General features: G+C 45.5%; 5 non-coding genes across 5 annotated transcripts; all 5 read right to left on the bottom strand.

The window, feature by feature from the left end:
• Positions 1 to 899: 899 nt before the first annotated feature.
• TRNAC-GCA (transfer RNA cysteine (anticodon GCA)) lies at positions 900 to 971 on the bottom strand. Its single transcript has one exon. It is a non-coding gene; the product is annotated as a tRNA-Cys (tRNA).
• A 4,028-nt stretch (positions 972 to 4,999) lies between these two features.
• TRNAC-GCA (transfer RNA cysteine (anticodon GCA)) lies at positions 5,000 to 5,071 on the bottom strand. Its single transcript has one exon. It is a non-coding gene; the product is annotated as a tRNA-Cys (tRNA).
• An 8,802-nt stretch (positions 5,072 to 13,873) lies between these two features.
• TRNAC-GCA (transfer RNA cysteine (anticodon GCA)) lies at positions 13,874 to 13,945 on the bottom strand. Its single transcript has one exon. It is a non-coding gene; the product is annotated as a tRNA-Cys (tRNA).
• A 1,315-nt stretch (positions 13,946 to 15,260) lies between these two features.
• Positions 15,261 to 15,332, bottom strand: TRNAC-GCA (transfer RNA cysteine (anticodon GCA)). Its single transcript has one exon. It is a non-coding gene; the product is annotated as a tRNA-Cys (tRNA).
• A 2,195-nt stretch (positions 15,333 to 17,527) lies between these two features.
• TRNAC-GCA (transfer RNA cysteine (anticodon GCA)) lies at positions 17,528 to 17,599 on the bottom strand. Its single transcript has one exon. It is a non-coding gene; the product is annotated as a tRNA-Cys (tRNA).
• Between the last annotated feature and the right edge of the window lie 829 nt (positions 17,600 to 18,428).

Here is an 18,428-nt window from a genome sequence, read left to right as displayed (position 1 = left end):
CCCTCCATGACACAGCCATGGACTTCTGATGGCTTGGCCCTGGATGGCTGGCTGGGGGCAGAGGATGGTGCAGGAGGGGATGACAAGCAGGGATGCCTTCCAAGTGCAATCAAGCAGGGCTCCTGGGCTCAATAGACGCAGAGCAGCTCAGTGTCTGGAGGAGTGCTGGGTACAATCACAGAGGCCAGGGGTCTCCGTTTGGCCAAAACAAAGAGATGAGCTTTTAAGGACAGCTGCGTCTTCCCTGTTCTTATTGTGATTCCGGCTTCCTTTCCCTGGCCAGAGCCGATCACGCGGCACAGAGGAGAGCGAGAAAAGAGGCAAGGAGGGTCAGGCAAGTCCTTCCGCCATCCCCTCGCTCCTTGGCTTTAATCCCACAGCCGAGAAGGATTGGCTGATCCTGTTCTTCCCCAGGCCCTGCTCTGTCTGGGTCTGTGAATCACAGCAGACCCAGTGGGAGCTTTAGGACCTGGGGACATGGACCCTCAGTCCAGGACCTCTGACCTGCAGCCCAGCGTGAGGGGCTCAGGAAGCTAATACAGAGGCTCCTGTCGGTTCAACTACTTCTGTGTCGTAACCCACATGGGGTGTGATGGAGACTCACCAGCCGCCTCTGTGGAGAACGTGCGGATCTGTGGAAGGTTGAAATCTCTGGCTGGAGCTGAGGCAGAGCCAGAAGGGCTGGAGGAGGCAGGGATCTGTGCCTTGTGCACTTCCAATTTCATACAAGTCACCTGAAGGAGCACCTTTAAATTCAGATTGGGTCTGTACTTTCCCAGGAGTTGTGAATCAAAGGGTTCGAACGGCTTTGTCTTTCTTCCCCAGGTGTCCTGATCTGGGGAAGAGGGGTGCGGACAGGTAATGTCAGACCCACTCTGGGATTGAAAATGAGAAAAAGGAGGGGGCACCTGGATTTGAACCAGGGACCTCTTGATCTGCAGTCAAATGCTCTACCCCTGAGCTATACCCCCTGACCTGGTAGGAAGGTACAATTAACACCTTTTACTGTGTTGACATACCAGTATTCCATCTTGCTGGTTGAGATGTCCAGGTCAGCTCTGCTTTTTTGAACCCTGGCCTCCTAGCTGTCAGGGACCAGCCTTTGTTTCCCTGTCACTTCTATGTGCGTCTGGCTGGGGGCCCCCTGGTAGCCTGGTTGACCTTTACAGGTTGGGAAACATTTCAAATCCTCCAGATAATCCTCTAGGGTGCTAAAAGGCACTGAGCATCTACTGTGTATCAGGCGTGCTGGGATGACAATGTAACTGTGACATGGTGACATTGTCTTCTCCCACTTGAAAGAGGATCACAGCCTATGCCCAAGAGTTATTTAAAGACATAGAATAATCTTTATGAGAGTTCAAGTGAAAAGGCAGTTACAAAAGTGTGTCTGAGAAGAATTAAAGGTGATTTCAACTTTTTGTGTGTTTTCTCTTTCAACTTTTCTATATTGAGCATGTTGCCATTGTAAAAAAAAAAAAAATGTTTCTTAGGAAAAATGATACTCTAGAAGAATGCCACTTGTAGGAATATATCCTTCAGAAATACTCATGAATGCACAGCGAGTGGTGGAGACCCACTGCAACCTCTTTCTGTATTAGCAGTGAACTGGAAACCACCTAATATCCACTGACAGGGAGACAGGCTATAAACATTATGCTGCAGTCATAGGAATATGATGCAACAAGAAAGGATGAAATTGGTCCAGAGTGTGTCATGGAAAGATGCTTAACAATACCATTAAGTGAAAAAAACCAAATTGCATGACAAATGCATGTATGCTGTAAGTTCATTTGGGCTTTTAAAAAGCGACTGTGGGGACTTCCCTGGTGGTTCAGTGGTTGACTCCACACTCCCAATGCAGGAGACACAGGTTCAGGTTCGGGTCCAATCCTTGGTCAGGAAACAGAGTTCCTGCATCCATCCCCATGTAAGTGTCTGAGAACAATTAGAGGAAAGCTCAACTCTGAGGCTAGTTGAGCCTTGCAATACAGTAAGTCCTCTATATACGAACCTTCAAGTTTTGAACTTTCAAAGATGAGCACATGCATGCCAGCCCTGGTATACCAGCTGTTGTAGTTCCCTACTGTACTTTTCAAGGTACTGTACTATAAAATTAAAATGTTTTCTTTTTTGTTTTTTATGTACATATTACATGTGTGAAAAGTATTATAAGCCTATTACAATGTAGTACTAGATAGTCAACTGTGTTAATTGGGCACCCAGGCTAACTTAGCTGGACTCAGGAACAAATTGGATTTATGAACACGCTCTCTGAACGGAACTCATTTGTATGTCGGGGACTTACTGTAAATCGAAATGTGGATGGCAGTGTTTTCAAAGGCAGAGAAAGTTTTTCATATTCATTCTTGGAGCAAGGTATTCAAGGAAGGGCCTGGTCCCAGCTAAGTGATGAAATTATATACACAACTGACAAGGCCTCCCCCCAGCCAGAGGGAGACAGTTGGGGGTGGGGTGGGCCCTAGGGAGCCTCCTAAAGGGCAAGAGACAGGCGGATGCAACTGCCTCCCACTCAGAGCCTGCATGCTCAGTCCTGTCCGACTCTGATGGCTTGGTGGTTTAAAAAAAAAAAATCCTCCTGCCAATGCAGGAGACTCAGGAGACTTGGGTCAGTCCTTGGGTCAAAAAGATCCCCTGGAGGAGGTAATGGCAATTCGCTCCAGCATTCTTGCCTGGAAGATTCCGCGGGCAAAAGAGCCTGACGGGCTACAGTCCAAGAGGCTGCAGAGTTGGACACGACTGAGCACACAGACCATTACGTTATGGGAAAGGTTAAGAAGGAAGGAATCACCCCAGTCAATGGGGTTCCAGACTGATCTCAGGGCTGCTGGGTCAGGTTGCAGGACCAAAAGGAGCAAAGAGGAGGCAAGACAGAGGTGGCTGTCAGGGAGATAACCTTGACTCTCAGGAGGCATCCAGGGAGGGCAAGGACAGGAAAGGGACCAGCAACCAGATTCTAAGCCAAAAGTCCAAGGGCTTATGAACTGGAATAACAATCGCCACCTCCCTGAGGAAAAAAAAACTAATGTAAAAATTCAAGTCTCTTGTTAACAAAATCAATGAGCTTTAATGAAAGAGGAATTAAAGCACAGCCCTGAAAATTACAGTTTTGTTTTTACAGGCACATATGCATATGTTGATAAGATAACTCGTGTTAAACAGAATAGTTACAACACAGGAAGTTAGACAAAGAGCTATTTGCCAACTTATCAAGTTAGACAAAGTCTGGAGGAAAACTAGAGTTGGCCATGCTCTGTCTTAAATGGCTATTTCTCAATAGAAAGAGATTAAGACTTCCTCGCAGTCAAATAGTTTTATTATGGGAGGCTATTTTTAGCCCATATAGACTTCTGTTGTTGTAGTTGTAAGAAAGGTCATAAAAGATGGTTAGTGTCAGGGATAATAAATTCAAATGATAAAATTCCCATGAACTGTACTTCTGAATTACATGCTAAGCTCTGAACCTACAGTGAATTCTCAGATCATCAACCAAAACGTTTGTTCTCCAAGCCAGAAAGTCATGGAGTTCTTTAGTTTTGAGATAGTTGATATAATTTACTGGTTCCTTCTGCAGAAGTTTACTTGTAAAGCTTGAACAAGATATAAAATTGTCTTTAATAATTACAAGACCCAAACTTACACTTTCACATGTGGATTTTTCATCCTCCACGCACTCTCTGAGCCCCTCTCAGGGAGGGCTCACTCCCTGAGAACCATGGGTCCTGGTGGTTTGGCTTGGAAATAGATCAGTTCCACCTCGTCCCACAGAGAATGACTGGACTGAGACAGGGAAAAATTAAGGAAACCAAAAAATGCTGAAACAGCAATTGTTCCTGGAGGATGACTTTAAGGTCAAGTGACAAATGATACCCTTCAGAATGGAGGAACTCCAGAACACAAGATGCTGGGCAGACATATTGCAGGGAAGAAGCCAATTCTGACTCCATGTTGGAAACTGTTTCTTTGGTTTGTTTTTGGTTGCTTTTGTTATTATGCATGTGTGTGTGTGTGTTTGTGTGTGTTAGGACTTCAGTCACGTCCGACTCTGGACTCTATGAACTGTAGCTCACCAGGCTCTTCTGTCTATGGGATTCTCCAGGCAAGAATACTGGAGTGGTTTACCATGACCTCTTCCAGGGGATCTTCCCGACCCAGGAATCGAACCTTTTCTGTCCCCTGCATTGGTGGGGTCTTTATCACTAGCGCCACCTGCAATCATACATAATAGCCTGCCTCAGAGAACCGTGCCCCTCTGCCTGACTGTAAACTAAAGTGCCTTTGCTCAGCTCCTAGAGTGATAATCTGATCCTGACCACCTTGTGAATAGCTACAAGAAAAAGAAGAGATTAATGCACCCCGCCAAAGGCTGGCCATTCCCAGAGATGTTTTTGAAGACTGAAAGGCTGAAGACCCTTTCACTTTACTTCTCCACTGCCTCTCCCTCTTTATTCTGCCTTTTGACTTTAGTTCTTCATTGCTTGTCTCCCTCTGACTCTGTAAAAGAACTTGGCATCCAGACCCTAACAAGATGGTTACTCTGAGACATTAGTCTGCCATCTTCTTGGTCAGCCGGCTTTCCAAATAAAATATTCCTTGCCTCAATACCTTGTCTCTTGGATTCACTTGGACTCAGTAACAGACAGAGCTGGGATAAGGGAACCACTCTGAGAAAGCTTCTGAAATCTCTGCTAAAGGTGGCTTCAATTTCGTTGCAGACTAGGAGCTTTGGGGAGAGTTTACGATACCTGGGCTCCACCTCATATACACTGATTTAATTGGTCCAGGGTGGGGCCTGGGAAATGGTACTTTTATAGACTCTTCAAGGGATTCCAATTTATACTCAAAGTTAAGAACTGCCAACTATCATAGTAAAGCTTCACAATTTTCTGGTTTTTTAAAAAAACAAAAAACTTTACATTGACATCTAATAAGGAAGAAGTTGAAATGCTGTACCAAAAGGGAAAAGTTAAGAATAAGTAGGGGGCACCCAGATTTGAACTGGGGACCTCTTGATCTGCAGTCAAATGCTCTACCACTGAGCTATACCCCCTTCTGTGATGATGTTGTGATAATTAATATTGTTGTCTATCCAGCCACACCCAGACTACCTGTAAACCTGTGAGTTGCCACTTCAGGATGGACCTCTCTTGGAAACTGCAAAATCTGCTGCTTGCAAACTCATCAACCTGCTACAGAAAAGGCAGCCAAAAACCACACAGCCTGTGTCCCCATCTCACCCAGCCCTGCCCCCAGCCTATAGCCCCAGGGTGTGGGCAGCAGCCTGGAGAAGCCTAGACATTGACTGCAAAATGGCCTTCAGAGTCAGATGACTGTGCCCATCACGGTGGGCACCTGAAGAACAGAAACTGGAGGCGAGGGAGGTATCTGTCCAAATTCACTACATGAGCATCTAACCCTCAGGGGCTGACACTCAGCTCAGGGAACTTTCTAGTAAACTCAGTCAAGGACACAGATGACCATACCAACCTCTGTTTCTTCAGTTAATAGAGATGTGACCACGGAGAGTCACCACTCCTAGGAACAGGCAGAAGTAGGTGAAAGAAGCCAATCTGAAAAGGATACATCCTGTATGGTTCCAACTATATGACATTCTGAAAAAGGCAAAGCTATGGAAAGATCTTAATGAACCAGATAACCACGATGGTGTGATCACTCACCTAGAGCCAGACATCCTGGAGTGCAGTCAATTGGGCCTCAGGAAGCATCGGTACAAACAAAGCTAGTGGAGGTGATGGAATTCCAGCTGAGCTTTTTCTAATCCTGAAAGATGATGCTGTGGAAGTGCTGCACTCAATATACCAACAAGTTTGGAAAACCCATCAGTGGCCACAGGACTGGAAAAGGTCAGTTTTCATTCCAATCCCAAAGAAAGGCAATGCCAAAGAATGTTCAAACTACCATACAATTGCATTCATCTCACACGCTAGCAAAGCATTGCTAAAAATTCACCAAGTTAGGCTTCAACAGTACATGAACCAAGAACTTCCAGATGTTCAAGCTGGACTTAGAAAAGGCAGAGGAACCAGAGATCAAATTGCCAACATCCCTTGGATCATACCAAAAGCAAGAGAGTTCCAGAAAAACATCCACTTTTGCTTCATTGATTATACTAAAGCCTTTGACTTTGTGGATCACAACAGTTGAGTTTAGTTCAGTCTCTATCATGTCCAACTCTTTGTGACCCCATGGACTGCAGCACACCAGGCTTCCCTGTCCATCACCATCTCCTGGAGCTTGCTCAAACTCATGTCCATCGACTTGGCAATGCTATCCAACCATCTCATCCTCTGTCATCCCCTTCTCCTCCTGACTTCAATCTTTCCCAGCATTAGGGTCTTTTCCACTGAGTCAGTTCTTCACATCAGGTGGCCAATGTATTGTAGTTTCAGCATCAGCATCAGTCCTTCCAATGAACATTCAGGACTGACTTCCTTTAGGATTCACTGGTTTTCTCTCCTTGCAGTCCAAGGGACTCTCAAGAGTCTTCTCCAACACCATAGTTCAAAAGCATCAATTCTTCAGCCTTCAGCTTTGTTTATGGTCCAACTCTCACATCCATACATGACTACTGGAAAAACCATAGCTTTGACTAGATGGACCTTTGTTGGCAAAGTAATGTCTCTGCTTTTCAGTATGCTGTCTAGGCTGGTCATAACTTTTTTTCCAAGGAGCAAGTGTCTTTTAATTTCATGGCTGCAGTCACCATCTGCAGTGATTTTGGAGCCCCCCAAAATAAAGTCTGTCACTATTTTCATTGTTTCCCCATCTATTTGCCATGAAGTCATGGGACCAGGTGCCATGATCTTAGCTTTCTGAATGTTGAGTTTTAAGCCAACTTTTTCACTCTCCTCTTTCACTTTCATCAAGAGGCTCTTTAGTTCTTCACTTTCTGCCATAAGGGTGGTATCATCTGTATATCTGAGGTTATGGATATGTCTCCGGCAATCTTGATTCTAGCTTGTGCTTCATCCAGCCCAGCATTTCCCATGATGTACTCTGAATATAAGTTAAATAAGCAGGGTGACAATATACAGCCTTGATGTACTCCTTTCCCAATTTGGAACCAGTCGGTTGTTCCATGTCCAGTTCTAACTGTTGCTTCTTGACCTGCATACAGATTTCTCAGGAGACAGGTAAGGTGGTCTGAGATTCCCATCTCTTGAAGAATTTTCCACAGTGTGTTGTGATCTACACAGTCAAAGGCTTTGGTGTAGTCAATAAAGCAGAAGTAGATGTTTTTCTGGAACCCTCTTGCTTTTGCTATGATCCAAGTTGTTGGCAATTTGATCTCTGGTTCCTCTGCCTTTTCTAAATCCAGCTTGAACATCTGGAAGTTCACAGTTCCATGTACTGTTGAAGCCTAACTTGGAGAATTTTTAGCAATGCTTTGCTAGCATGTCAGATGAGTACAATTGTGCGGTAGTTTGAACATTCTTTGGCATTGCCTTTCTTTGGGATTGGAATGAAAACTGACCTTTTCCAGTCCTGTGGCCATTACCGAGTTTTCCAAATTTGCTGGCATATTGAGTGCAGCACTTCCACAGCATCATCTTTCAGGATTTGAAATAGCTCAGCTGGAATTCCATCACCTCCACTAGCTTTGTTTGTAGCGATGCTTCCTAAGGTCCACTTGACTTCACTTTCAAGGATGTCTGGCTCTAGGTGAGTGATCACACCATCGTGGTTGTCTGGGTCATGAAGATCTTTTTTGTATAGTTCTTCTGTGTATTCTTAGCACCTGTTCTTAACATCTTCTGCTTCTGTTAGATCCATACCATTTCTGTCCTTTATTGAGCCCATCTTTGCATGAAATGTTCCCTTGGTATCTCTAATCTTCTTGAAGAGATCTCTAGTCTTACCCATTCTATTTTTTCCCTCTACTTCTTTGCATTGATCACTTAAGAAGGCTTTCTTATCTCTCCTTGCTGTTCTTTGGAACTGTGCATTCAAATGGGTCTATCTTTCCTTTTCTCTGTTTCCTTTCACTTTTCTTCTCTCAGCTGTTTGTACGGCCTCTTCAGACAACCATTTTGCCTTTTTGCATTTCTTTTTCTTGGGGATGGTCTTGATTACTGTGTCCTGAAGGATGTCACGAACCTCAGTCCATAGTTCTTCAGGCACTCTGTCTATCAGATCTAATCCCTTGAATCTATTTGCTTCCACTGTATAATCATAAGAAATTTGATTTAGGCCTTACCTGAATGGTTTAGTAGTATTCCCTACTTTCTTCAATTTAAGTCTGAATTTTGCAATAAGGAGTTCATGATCTGAGCCACAGTCAGCTCCCGGTCTTGTTTTTGCTGACTATATAGAGCTTCACCATCTTTGGATGCAAAGAATATAATCAATCTGATTTTGGTATTGACCATCTGGTGATGTCCATATGTAGAGTCTTCTGTTGTGTTGTTGGAAGAGAGTGATTTCCATGACCAGTGTGTTCTGTTGGCAAAACTCTGTTAGCCTTTGCCCTACTTCATTCTGTACTCCAAGGCCAAATTTGCCTGTTACTCCAGGTATCTCTTGACTTTCTACTTTTGCATTCCAATCCTGTATAATGAAAAGAACATCTTTTTTGGGTTTTAGTTATAGAAGGTCTTGGAGGTCTTCATAGAACCGTTCAACTCCAGCTTCTTCAGCATTAATGATCAGGGCATAGACTTGGATTACTGTGATATGGAATGGTTTGCCTTGGAAATGAACAGAGATGATTCTGTCATTTTTGAGATTGCACCCAAGTACTGCATTTTGGACTCTTTTCTTGACTATAAGGGCTACTCCACTTCTTCTAAGGGATTCTTTCCCACAGTAGTAGATATAATGGTCATCTGAGTTAAATTCACCCATTCCAGTCCATTTTAGTTCGCTGATTCCTAACATGTTGATGCTCACTCTTGCCATCTTCTGTTTGACCACTTCCATTTTACCTTGATTCATGGACCTAACATTCCAGGTTCCTATGCAATATTGATCTTTACAGAATTGGACTTTACTTCCATCACCAGTCACATCCACAACTGGGCATTGTTTTTGCTTTGGCTCTGTCTCTTCGTTCTTTATGGAGTTATTTCTATACTCATCTCCAGTAGCATATTGGGTACCTACCAACCTGGGAGTTCATCTTTCAGTGTCCTATATTTTTGCCTTTTCATACTGTTCATGGGGTTCTCAAGGCAAGAATAATGAAATGGTTTGCAAGTGGATCATAACACACTGTGGAAAATTCTTCAAGAGATGGGAATCCCAGACCACCTTACCTATCTCCTGAGAAATCTGTATGCAAGTCAAGAAGCAACAGTTAGAACTGGACATGGAACAACAGACTGGTTCCAGATTGGGAAAGGAGTACATCAAGGCTAAATATTGTCATCCTGGTTATTTAATTTCTATGCAGAGTACATCATGGGAAATGCTGGGCTGGATGAAGCACAAGCTAGGATCAAGATTGCTGGGAGAAATGTCAATAAGCTCGGATATGCAGATGACACCACCCTTATGGCAGAAAGTGAAAAACTAAAGAGCCTCTTGATGAAAGTGAAAGAGGAGAGTGAAAAAGTTGGCTTAAAACTCAACATTCAGAAAACTAAGATCATGGCATCTGGTCCCATCACTTCATGGCAAATAGATGGGGAAACAGTGGAAACAGTGACAGACTTTATTTTGGGGGGCTCCAAAATCACTGCAGATGGTGACTGCAGCCATGAAATTAAAAGACACTTGCTCCTTGAAATGGAGAAGGCAATGGAAGCCCACTCCAGTACTCTTTCCTGGAAAATCCCATGGACAGAGGAGCCTGGTGGGTCCTAAGCTAAGAGTCAGACATGACTGAGCGACTTCACTTTCACTTTTCACTTTCGTGCATTGGAGAAGGAAATGGCAACCCACTCCAGTGTTCTTGCCTGGAGAATCCCAGGGATGGGGGAGCCTGGTGGGCTGCCGTCTATGGGGTCGCACAGAGTCGGACATGATTGAAGTGACTTAGCAGCAGCTCCTTGAAAGATAAGCTATGATAAACCTAGACAGCGTATTGAAAAGCAGAGATGTTATTTTGCCAACAAAGGTCCATATGTTCAATAGTTTTTCCAGAAGTCACGTATGGATGTCAGAGTTGGACCATAAAGAAAGCTGAGCACCGAAGAGTTGATGCTTTTGAACTGTGGTGTTGTTGAAGGAAAGGGGACCCCTTACAGGGCCCGAAACTGGGTTCTTGTCTAACACTTGGAAATGAATTGTCCGAGGAGACACATGTGCTGACAAAGCAAGAGATTTTATTGGGAAAGGGCACCTGGGTGGAGAGCAGGAGGGTAAGGGAACCCAGGAGAACAGCTCTGTCACATGGCTTGCCGTCTCGGGTTTTATGATGATGAATTAGTTTCCAGGTTGTCTTTAGCCAATCCTTCTGACTCAGAGTCCTTCCTGTTGGTGCACGCCTTGTTCAGCCAAGATGGATGCCAGAGAGAAGGATTCTAGGAGGTGGTCGGACAGGTGGTGTCTCCTTTTGACCTTTCCCAAACTCTTCTGGTTGGTGGAGGCTTACCAGGACCTCCTGTTGTAAAACAGCTCATGCAAACGGTTACTGTGGTGCCTGGCCAGGGTGGGCGGTTTCAATCAGTGTGCTTCCCCTAACAGTGTTGGAGAAGACTCTTGAGAGTTCCTTGGACTGCAAGGAGAGAAAACCAGTGAATCCTAAAGGAAATCAGTCCTGAATAATCACTGGAAGGACTGATGCTGAGGCTGAAACTCCAATACTTTGGCCATCTGATGGGAAGAACCCTGCTCCTGGGAAAGATTGAAGGCAGGAGGAGAAGGGGACGACAGAGGATGAGATGGCTGGATGGCGTCACTTACTCAAAGAACATGAGTTTTAGCAAGCTCCAGGAGTTGGTGATGGACAGGAAGGCCTGGCATGCTGCAGTCCATGGGGTCGCAAAGAGTCAGACACGACTGAGCGACTGAATGTAATGTAGTGTAAGGTGGCTGAGTAGATTTAGGAATCCCCTAGATCATGAATGGACCTAAGCTAACATAAATCTAAGACCAAGAAATGCTGCTGGAGAAGAACCACATTCTACCAGAGGCTCTGTGATCTGTGGGCAAATGTGTAAGATGAACTCACTTTGATTGGCCCCCTCCATCTCCACGCCAGGGAGCGGGTAAACTTTCTTTGCTGCAAGCTGTCTCTCCCACCTTTGGAATCTCTCCCTCTCACCCATCAGCTTCCCCTTTGAGGCCTTGACACCCCAGCAACTACTTCCCCTCCTCTTGAGGTTAGGAGATAGATGGGCTCCACGTTGGACATTTACCATCAGCCAGCCTCCTCTTTGCATTTCCTGAGATAAGAGATAGGTGGGCTTTAGTTGAAGAATTTATAATCAGCCCTCTGTTGACTGGTAAGTAGCCAGTCTTAGTCTCTTGTAAACACCTCTAGGGAATAATTGTGACAAGGACAAAGAGAAGAAAAAATTCCTGAGTAAAAGATAAGGGGACACTCCACATGCTCAGAGAGACTTGGAGTCAAAAGTCAGAGGATAATTCCAGGCCAGAATGAGTCTTGTTCCTCCCAGAAGCCTTCACTTTGAGATCCATCTTGGCTAAGGTGTGCACACCCCAGGGGAAGGTCCTGAGACAAATTAACCAGGGGGGAATAAGGCACGGGAAGACAAAGACCCACGGAACTGCCCCCTTATAAAGGATTTAAACTTCCCAAAGACGTAACTCTCTCTCTGAGCTTGCCCATCTCCTTTCAGCATGTACTTTTCTTTTCAATAAAATTTTTACTTTACTCGTTTCCTTCTGCCTCCTTGCCTGAATTCGTCTTGACTAGGCAGACACTACTAGGGACCTTAGCCCTAACTGCTGGCTCCTCTGGCCCAGTTTTAGGACTCCCAGTCTGGGAAACTAAGACCCTGCTTCCAACCACTGCTCACAGTGCTTGCTGCAAGCTGCCATTTATGCTGCATGTGTCTGACGCTGGGAAGATTGAAGGCAAAAGGAGAAGGGGCGGGCAGAGGATGAGATGGTTAGATAGCACCACTGACTCAGTGGACATGAATCTGAGCACACTTTAGGAGATAGTGAAGGACAGGGGAGCTCGGAGTGTTACAGTCCACGGGGTTGCAGAGTCAGTTAGTTAGTGACCGAACAACAACAAATATATGTACCATTCATGTCGATGGGCATTTAGGTTGCTTCCCTGTCTTACCTATTGTAAATAGTGCTGCAGTGAACAATCAACATTGAGGGGCATCTTTTTAAAAAATCTTTTATGTTGTATTGGGATATAGCTGATTAACAATGTTGTGATCGCATGTATTGTTTTGAATTAGAGTTTTCTCAGGACACATGCCTAGGAGCAGGACTGCAGGATCGTATGGTAACTGTCTTTTTAGTTTTGATTTACCTTTTTCTAATAATTAGTGACATTGAGTATCTTTCCCTGTGCCTGCTGTCTTCTTTGGAGAAATGCCTATGTAGATCTTCACCCATTTTTTTTTTTTGAGTTTTTTTTTTTTAACATTAAGCTGTATGAGTTGTTTGTATACTTTGGAAATTAATCTCTTGTCTATTGTATCTTTTGCAAACATTTTCTCCCATTTGGTGAGTTGTCTTTTCATTTTGTTTATTATGGTTTCCTTTGCTGTACAAAAGCTTTTAAATTTAATTAGGTCTCATTTGTTTTATTGTTTTTATGTCCATTACTCTAGGAGACCAGTCCAAAAAAATATCTCTGCAATTTATGTCAAGCAGTGTTCTGCCTATGTTTTCCTTTAGGAGTTTTATAGTATTTGGTTTTGCGTTTAGGTCTTTAATCCATTTATAGTTTATTTTTGTATGTGGTGTTAGAGAATGTTCTGATTTTACTCTTTTTCATGTAGCTGTCCAGTTTTCCCAGCACCACTTATTGAAGAGACTGTCTTTTCCCCATTGTAGACTCTTGCCTCCTTTGTTGCAGAGTAACTGACTGTAGACGCCTGAGTTTATTTCTGGGCTCTCTATCCTGTTGCACTGATCTACATTTGTGCCTTTGTTGACCACCTTTGTGCCAGTCCCAGAACCAGGGACCTCTTGATCTGCAGTCAAATGCTCTACCCCTGAGCTATCCCCCCAGGAACACCAGCACATTCTAAGGAACACCTTTCATCCGTTGGTGACACTAAACTCTACAAAATTAAGTTATAGATCTCCTCCAGGACTGACTTTCTGGAAGCTGCCAGACCTGGCTCCTAGTAAGACATCTTCCATCCAGTCTACAACTTTTCAGGCTCAGTTGGTGTGTTGGGTCATCAACAAGGAGAAAGGGAGAGCAGTTGCCTGATGAACCCCCAACCCACTTCTGATCGCCTTGCTTTAGCCCAAGAGCTGCCCAAAGGTCTCCATAACTGCCCACACACCCCTCCCTGGGCTCCTGGCCCCTTGTTCCCATAGGTCTGACCCCACCCCCACCCCCACTCTGCTGTGCCAAACTGTTTTGGATGAGGGTGGTAATTTAGGGTTACCATTTATTGTCTGTTCCTGGGAAGTCAGCTGTATCTACAACTTTCTAGCCTGCCCTAAAAACACCCATCAGTCTGTATCGGGGGCCTTGCCTTCTCTTTGAGGATCCAACAGAGCTGGAGAAATGAGAAACACACAGAAGAAGAAAACGCAGATGCCACAAGGAGGTGGGATACCTGGAGTGTTAGTGCAGGAAGACACAGGAAGGGGTGTCCACCCAGGCTGCTCCTGTATTAGTGCTGACCTGGAGCTTCCTGTTTCAAGGAGGATCCGAACTGGTGGAAAAATGAAGCAAAATGGAACGAGTAACAGTCTCCATGAATGAAAAATCCAATATGGCAGGGGGCACCTGGATTTGAACCAGGGACCTCTTGATCTGCAGTCAAATGCTCTACCCCTGAGCTATACCCCCTTACTTATTATAGGTGTCTAATAATCACCTTTCACCTTCATAGTCACACCCAGGACTCATGTAACATACTGGAAGTTTCTATTGGTTTCTAGGAAGCTGGTAAGACCAGCAACTTATTCCTCCACAAGCTCAGCCCATAGAGGTCTCCCTCCCAGGCCCTGGAGTCCCACAACCCTACCCCTTCACATGCCTGCATCTCCCCCTTCTCCTCCATGTGTGGTGACAGCAGCAGCCTGGAGAAGCATGGACATCTATTGCTGGAAGGGCCTTTAGAATTTGTCTTTCTCTTATTCTGCACTACAAAACAGCAAGTCAAAGAGATCCTGCCAATCTCTTGGGAGACACATGCAGTACCACCAGAAGGTGTCTCTTCAGCCTGTGTATCTGTGCATTAAACCTGGGGGTGCTGGTGGGGACACTGGGGAGGCTGGTGAACTTCTTAGTCCCTAACCTGGATCTTTTTTATTTTCCTAAAGCTAGTGGTAACCTCATGCCTCTTAGGCAAATATTTTATATAACTAAGCAACTTGCAGCTACAATTATATTACCGTTAGTTGCTCAGTTGTGTCTGACTCTTTGGGACCTCATGAACTATAGCCCTCCAGGCTCCTCTGTCCGTGGGATTCTCCAGGGAAGAATACTGGAGTGGGCTGCCATGCCCTCCTCTAGGGGATCTTCATGACCCAGGGATCAAACCCGGGTCTCCTCCATTGCAGGTGGATTCTTTACCATCTGAGCCACAGGGAAGCCCACAATTATATTATTAGTGGTTATTATTATTACCTCGCTTTGGAAGAGAAAACCTGTCAGACAGTATGATTTTCGCTTTTAACTATTGTGCTGCAGTCCATGGGGTCGCAAAGAGTCGGACACGACTGAGCAACTGAACAACAAATTGTTGATGAAGAAATGGAGAGGAAGAGTGGAGGGAGAGGACCCGGAATTTCAAGTGGAATAAACAGGGCAGTGAAGTCTGTGAACTAGCTAGATGCGCCCCCAGGTGGTCATGATGTGAGTTTATTGACCTGAAATAACAGGAAGATCCCCTGGAGGAGGGCATGGCAACCCACTCCAGTATTCTTGCCTGGAGAATCCCATGGGCAGAGGAGCCTGGTGGGCTACAGTCCACAGGGTCACAAAAGTCAGACACAACTGAAGCAACTTAGCATGCATGCATGCAAGAGCTTCCTCGGGAGACAACCAGCCCACTGTATACAAGCTGCCACTGTGAATAACTGAGCATCCATTAGAACAGAATGGAAACCACTGCCTTGGCCAGCTTTCCTCCAATATTCCATAAAAAGTCCAGTGCGGTAGGGGGCACCCGGATTTGAACCGGGGACCTCTTGATCTGCAGTCAAATGCTCTACCCCTGAGCTATACCCCCTTACTTGTTATGGGTGTCTAATAACCACCTTTCATGCTTCCCCAGTGGCTCAGCAGTAAAGAATCCACCTGCAAGGCAGGGGACTCGGGTTTGATCACTGGGTCGGGAAGATCCCCTGAAGGAGAGCATAGCAACCCACTCCAGTATTCTTGCCTAGAGAATTCCATGGACAGAGGAGCCTGGTGAGCTACAGTCCACGGGGTCACACAACTGAAGAGACTTATCACTCATACAACCACCTTTCACCTTCATGGTCACACCCAGGACTCCTGTAACACACTGAAAGTTTCTACTTATTTCTGGAGAGCTGGTAAGATCGGCAACCTATTCCTACCAAACTCAAACGGAAGCAGTCACCTGGATCATCTTCCTGAGAAAACATGTTGGAGCCCACTCACCCCCGCCCCCCGACCACGGGCCCTGTGAGTCTTTGCTGCTCGGGCTGAAAGCCAACGTCCACAGTACATTTCCAGGGTCCCTGTTAAAGGCAGGTGACTGAGGTTCTGATGGAAAAGTAGCCTGGGGCGTGGCACGGATCGCATGACTGAAAGTGGATTGCAGCCCCTACTGTGTAGCCGCCAGTCACCGTCCGCATGCTCCCTCAACAGTGCCCATCACTGCCACCACTGCCCTTTCTTTAGTCTCCGCTCTGTGCAGACCCTGCTGAAGCAGCTCAGGATGGAGCGACTGGAGCCCTGAGGACCTCCTATAAGCACCTCACTGTGATTGGTTACAAGGGGAACATAGGAGAGGCATCAAAGCTCCCAGCTCCCCGCCACGGCGGTGCATGTGTGCTGTGAAGGGGGGATGAACCCGCAGGAAAGGTGACGTCTGCAAGGCTCTAAGGTAAGTGTTAATGGGCATCCAGTCAGCCCTGGAGAAGTTCACCTGGGGCTGCAAGAAGCTAGAGAGGCTTTCTGGCAAAGACCTAAACTATCCGACCTCTCCTCCATCCTACGAAGACTCATTCCACGGGACCAGAGGCTAAAAAAAGACGTTTTTTTCAATCACAGAAAATTAACTGAAAGGGAGTTGTTGGAAGGTGGAGAGACCAAATCACATCCTCTGAACCGAGAAGGAACTTTAAGAATGAAAAAAGAAGCAGACGACTCCATAAAGTACAAATACGAAAGTTTATTGTGGATGACCTTCACAGGTAGGACCTGGCGGACAACGATCCAGCATCATTCAGAGTGGCGCCCTGCGCCGCTGATGGGGTACCAGGAGAATTATAGGGACCAAAGCTGAAGGCAGAATCTGACCACCACAGGAGGAAGACATCCACACTGATGGGAACCAGGGTTTTGTCCTCCCCCATGGGGATCTCATGACCAGAACTCATGACCAGGATCAGCAAAAGGCACTCTTCTGCGGTTTATCTCAGATGGAAGCAAGGGTAAAAGCTGATGGAGAATTTATCTGTCTTGGACACATTCCTTATAAGTGGGCTAAAGGAGGGGAGGGGATAAGACTGCCGGCCTGAGATGGAGCTGAGAAAATGGGGTCCCTGTGGTTCAACCCCACAGGCCCTTCCCTTGTTATAACTGTAATCTCAGCAGCACCTTTTTTTTTACTTTCCATCAGCCCATGAGGACAACTCCACTGTGAACTAAACCCATTCCCTCTCCTTCGCCCGAGCGTGGACCCCCTCCAACCTGGCGGCCCTGAAGCTTCTCCCCAGCCTTCAATTCATGCCAAGTCCTCTAAAGCGACTGCCGTTCTCCGAGAAGGGCTTTCAGGATGATCGAGTACAGGAGCTGCTAAATGTGGCCCCAGAAAAAGAAATCATCTCTGATGTTTCTGTGATGTGAGTGGATGAAAGGAAGTTTCAGGATGGAACTGAAAGGAAGTTTCAGAAAGGAACATCAGGAGATGTTTTACTGTTGAAAACAGCCAAACAAAACCTAAATCTCTGGAGACAGGCCTAGAGGGGGATGTGTATGTTTATATGTTTCCGGGTAGTTCTAGTGCTCAGATGAGCCTGGAGTCCCCATGGTCTAGGATAGAATCATCTTGCTGGTTCTGGGACTTTCCATTGCCCCAGCCCAGGAGATGAGCTCGACAGCTTCCTTTCTACTTTACCAACTCCTTTGCCACCATCTCCTTTACCAACTGTTGCACCCCTCAATCTGCCCACCGAGAAAAGCCCACCTGAAGGTGTAATTTGGTGTGGGTACTAAAATAAGACTTACTTGAGGGGGCACCTGGATTTGAACCAGGGACCTCTTGATCTGCAGTCAAATGCTCTACCCCTGAGCTATACCCCCTTGCTTATAAGTGGTAGCTAATAAATACTTTCTCACCTGTGTTGAAATGCCCACACCCCCTGTGCACTGAAATTTCTACCGATTCTCAGAAAGTTCTGAAGATCTGGAAATTTTGGCTGACAGGAAATTCGCACCTTTTGGCCCTCCTCTTCCCCATAGACCTCCCTCCCAATTTTAGCCCCAGAAACCGCTACTCACAATTTTGCGGTCTCATTTTTCTTGGTACTACCGTGAAGGCACCAGCTGGAAAAATCACTGCTAAGCGCTGGCCCTCCTTTGCCTTCCTCCCTTTCCTCAGCATCTACCAACTTGCCCCCAGCTCGATTTCCATCTTCCCCACCTTCACCCCAGTCCTGAGGGGTGGACTGGGGGGCTCTGTTGCCCATCTCAGCCTTTCCCCTCTTCTTTCCTCTCATCGCAGCTATGTCTTGACTTTCGGCAAGATCTTGACTATTTTTTGATTCTCCAACTCCCCCTTCTGGACTTTTACTTCAGGATAAATTGTGTAAGGCTCTATAATTCCCTTGTTCAGTAATACTTAGGGTGATTTTGCTTCTCAGATGAATACTGACTGGCACATCTCACTGGGTTTATTTTTTTCACTTTTTCGTTCATGTATAAAATGTACAGAAAATGCATAAATCATAGGTGTTCCACTTTATGAATAATAATAAAAAATACACCATGTAATCTCACATCCAGATCAAGAAATAAAACATGACTCGGGGAGAATGGAAATGAGATGTAAGGGCTAGAGTAGAGAATTGGTCCTTCCTGAGTGTACACTTTTATATAGCTTCAAATTTGAATCATTTTAATGTTTTATTAC

This window comes from Bos mutus, chromosome 4 (assembly GCF_027580195.1).
Source record: "Bos mutus isolate GX-2022 chromosome 4, NWIPB_WYAK_1.1, whole genome shotgun sequence".
NCBI lineage: Eukaryota > Metazoa > Chordata > Mammalia > Artiodactyla > Bovidae > Bos > Bos mutus.
This window is presented reverse-complemented; position numbering and strand designations above follow the sequence as displayed.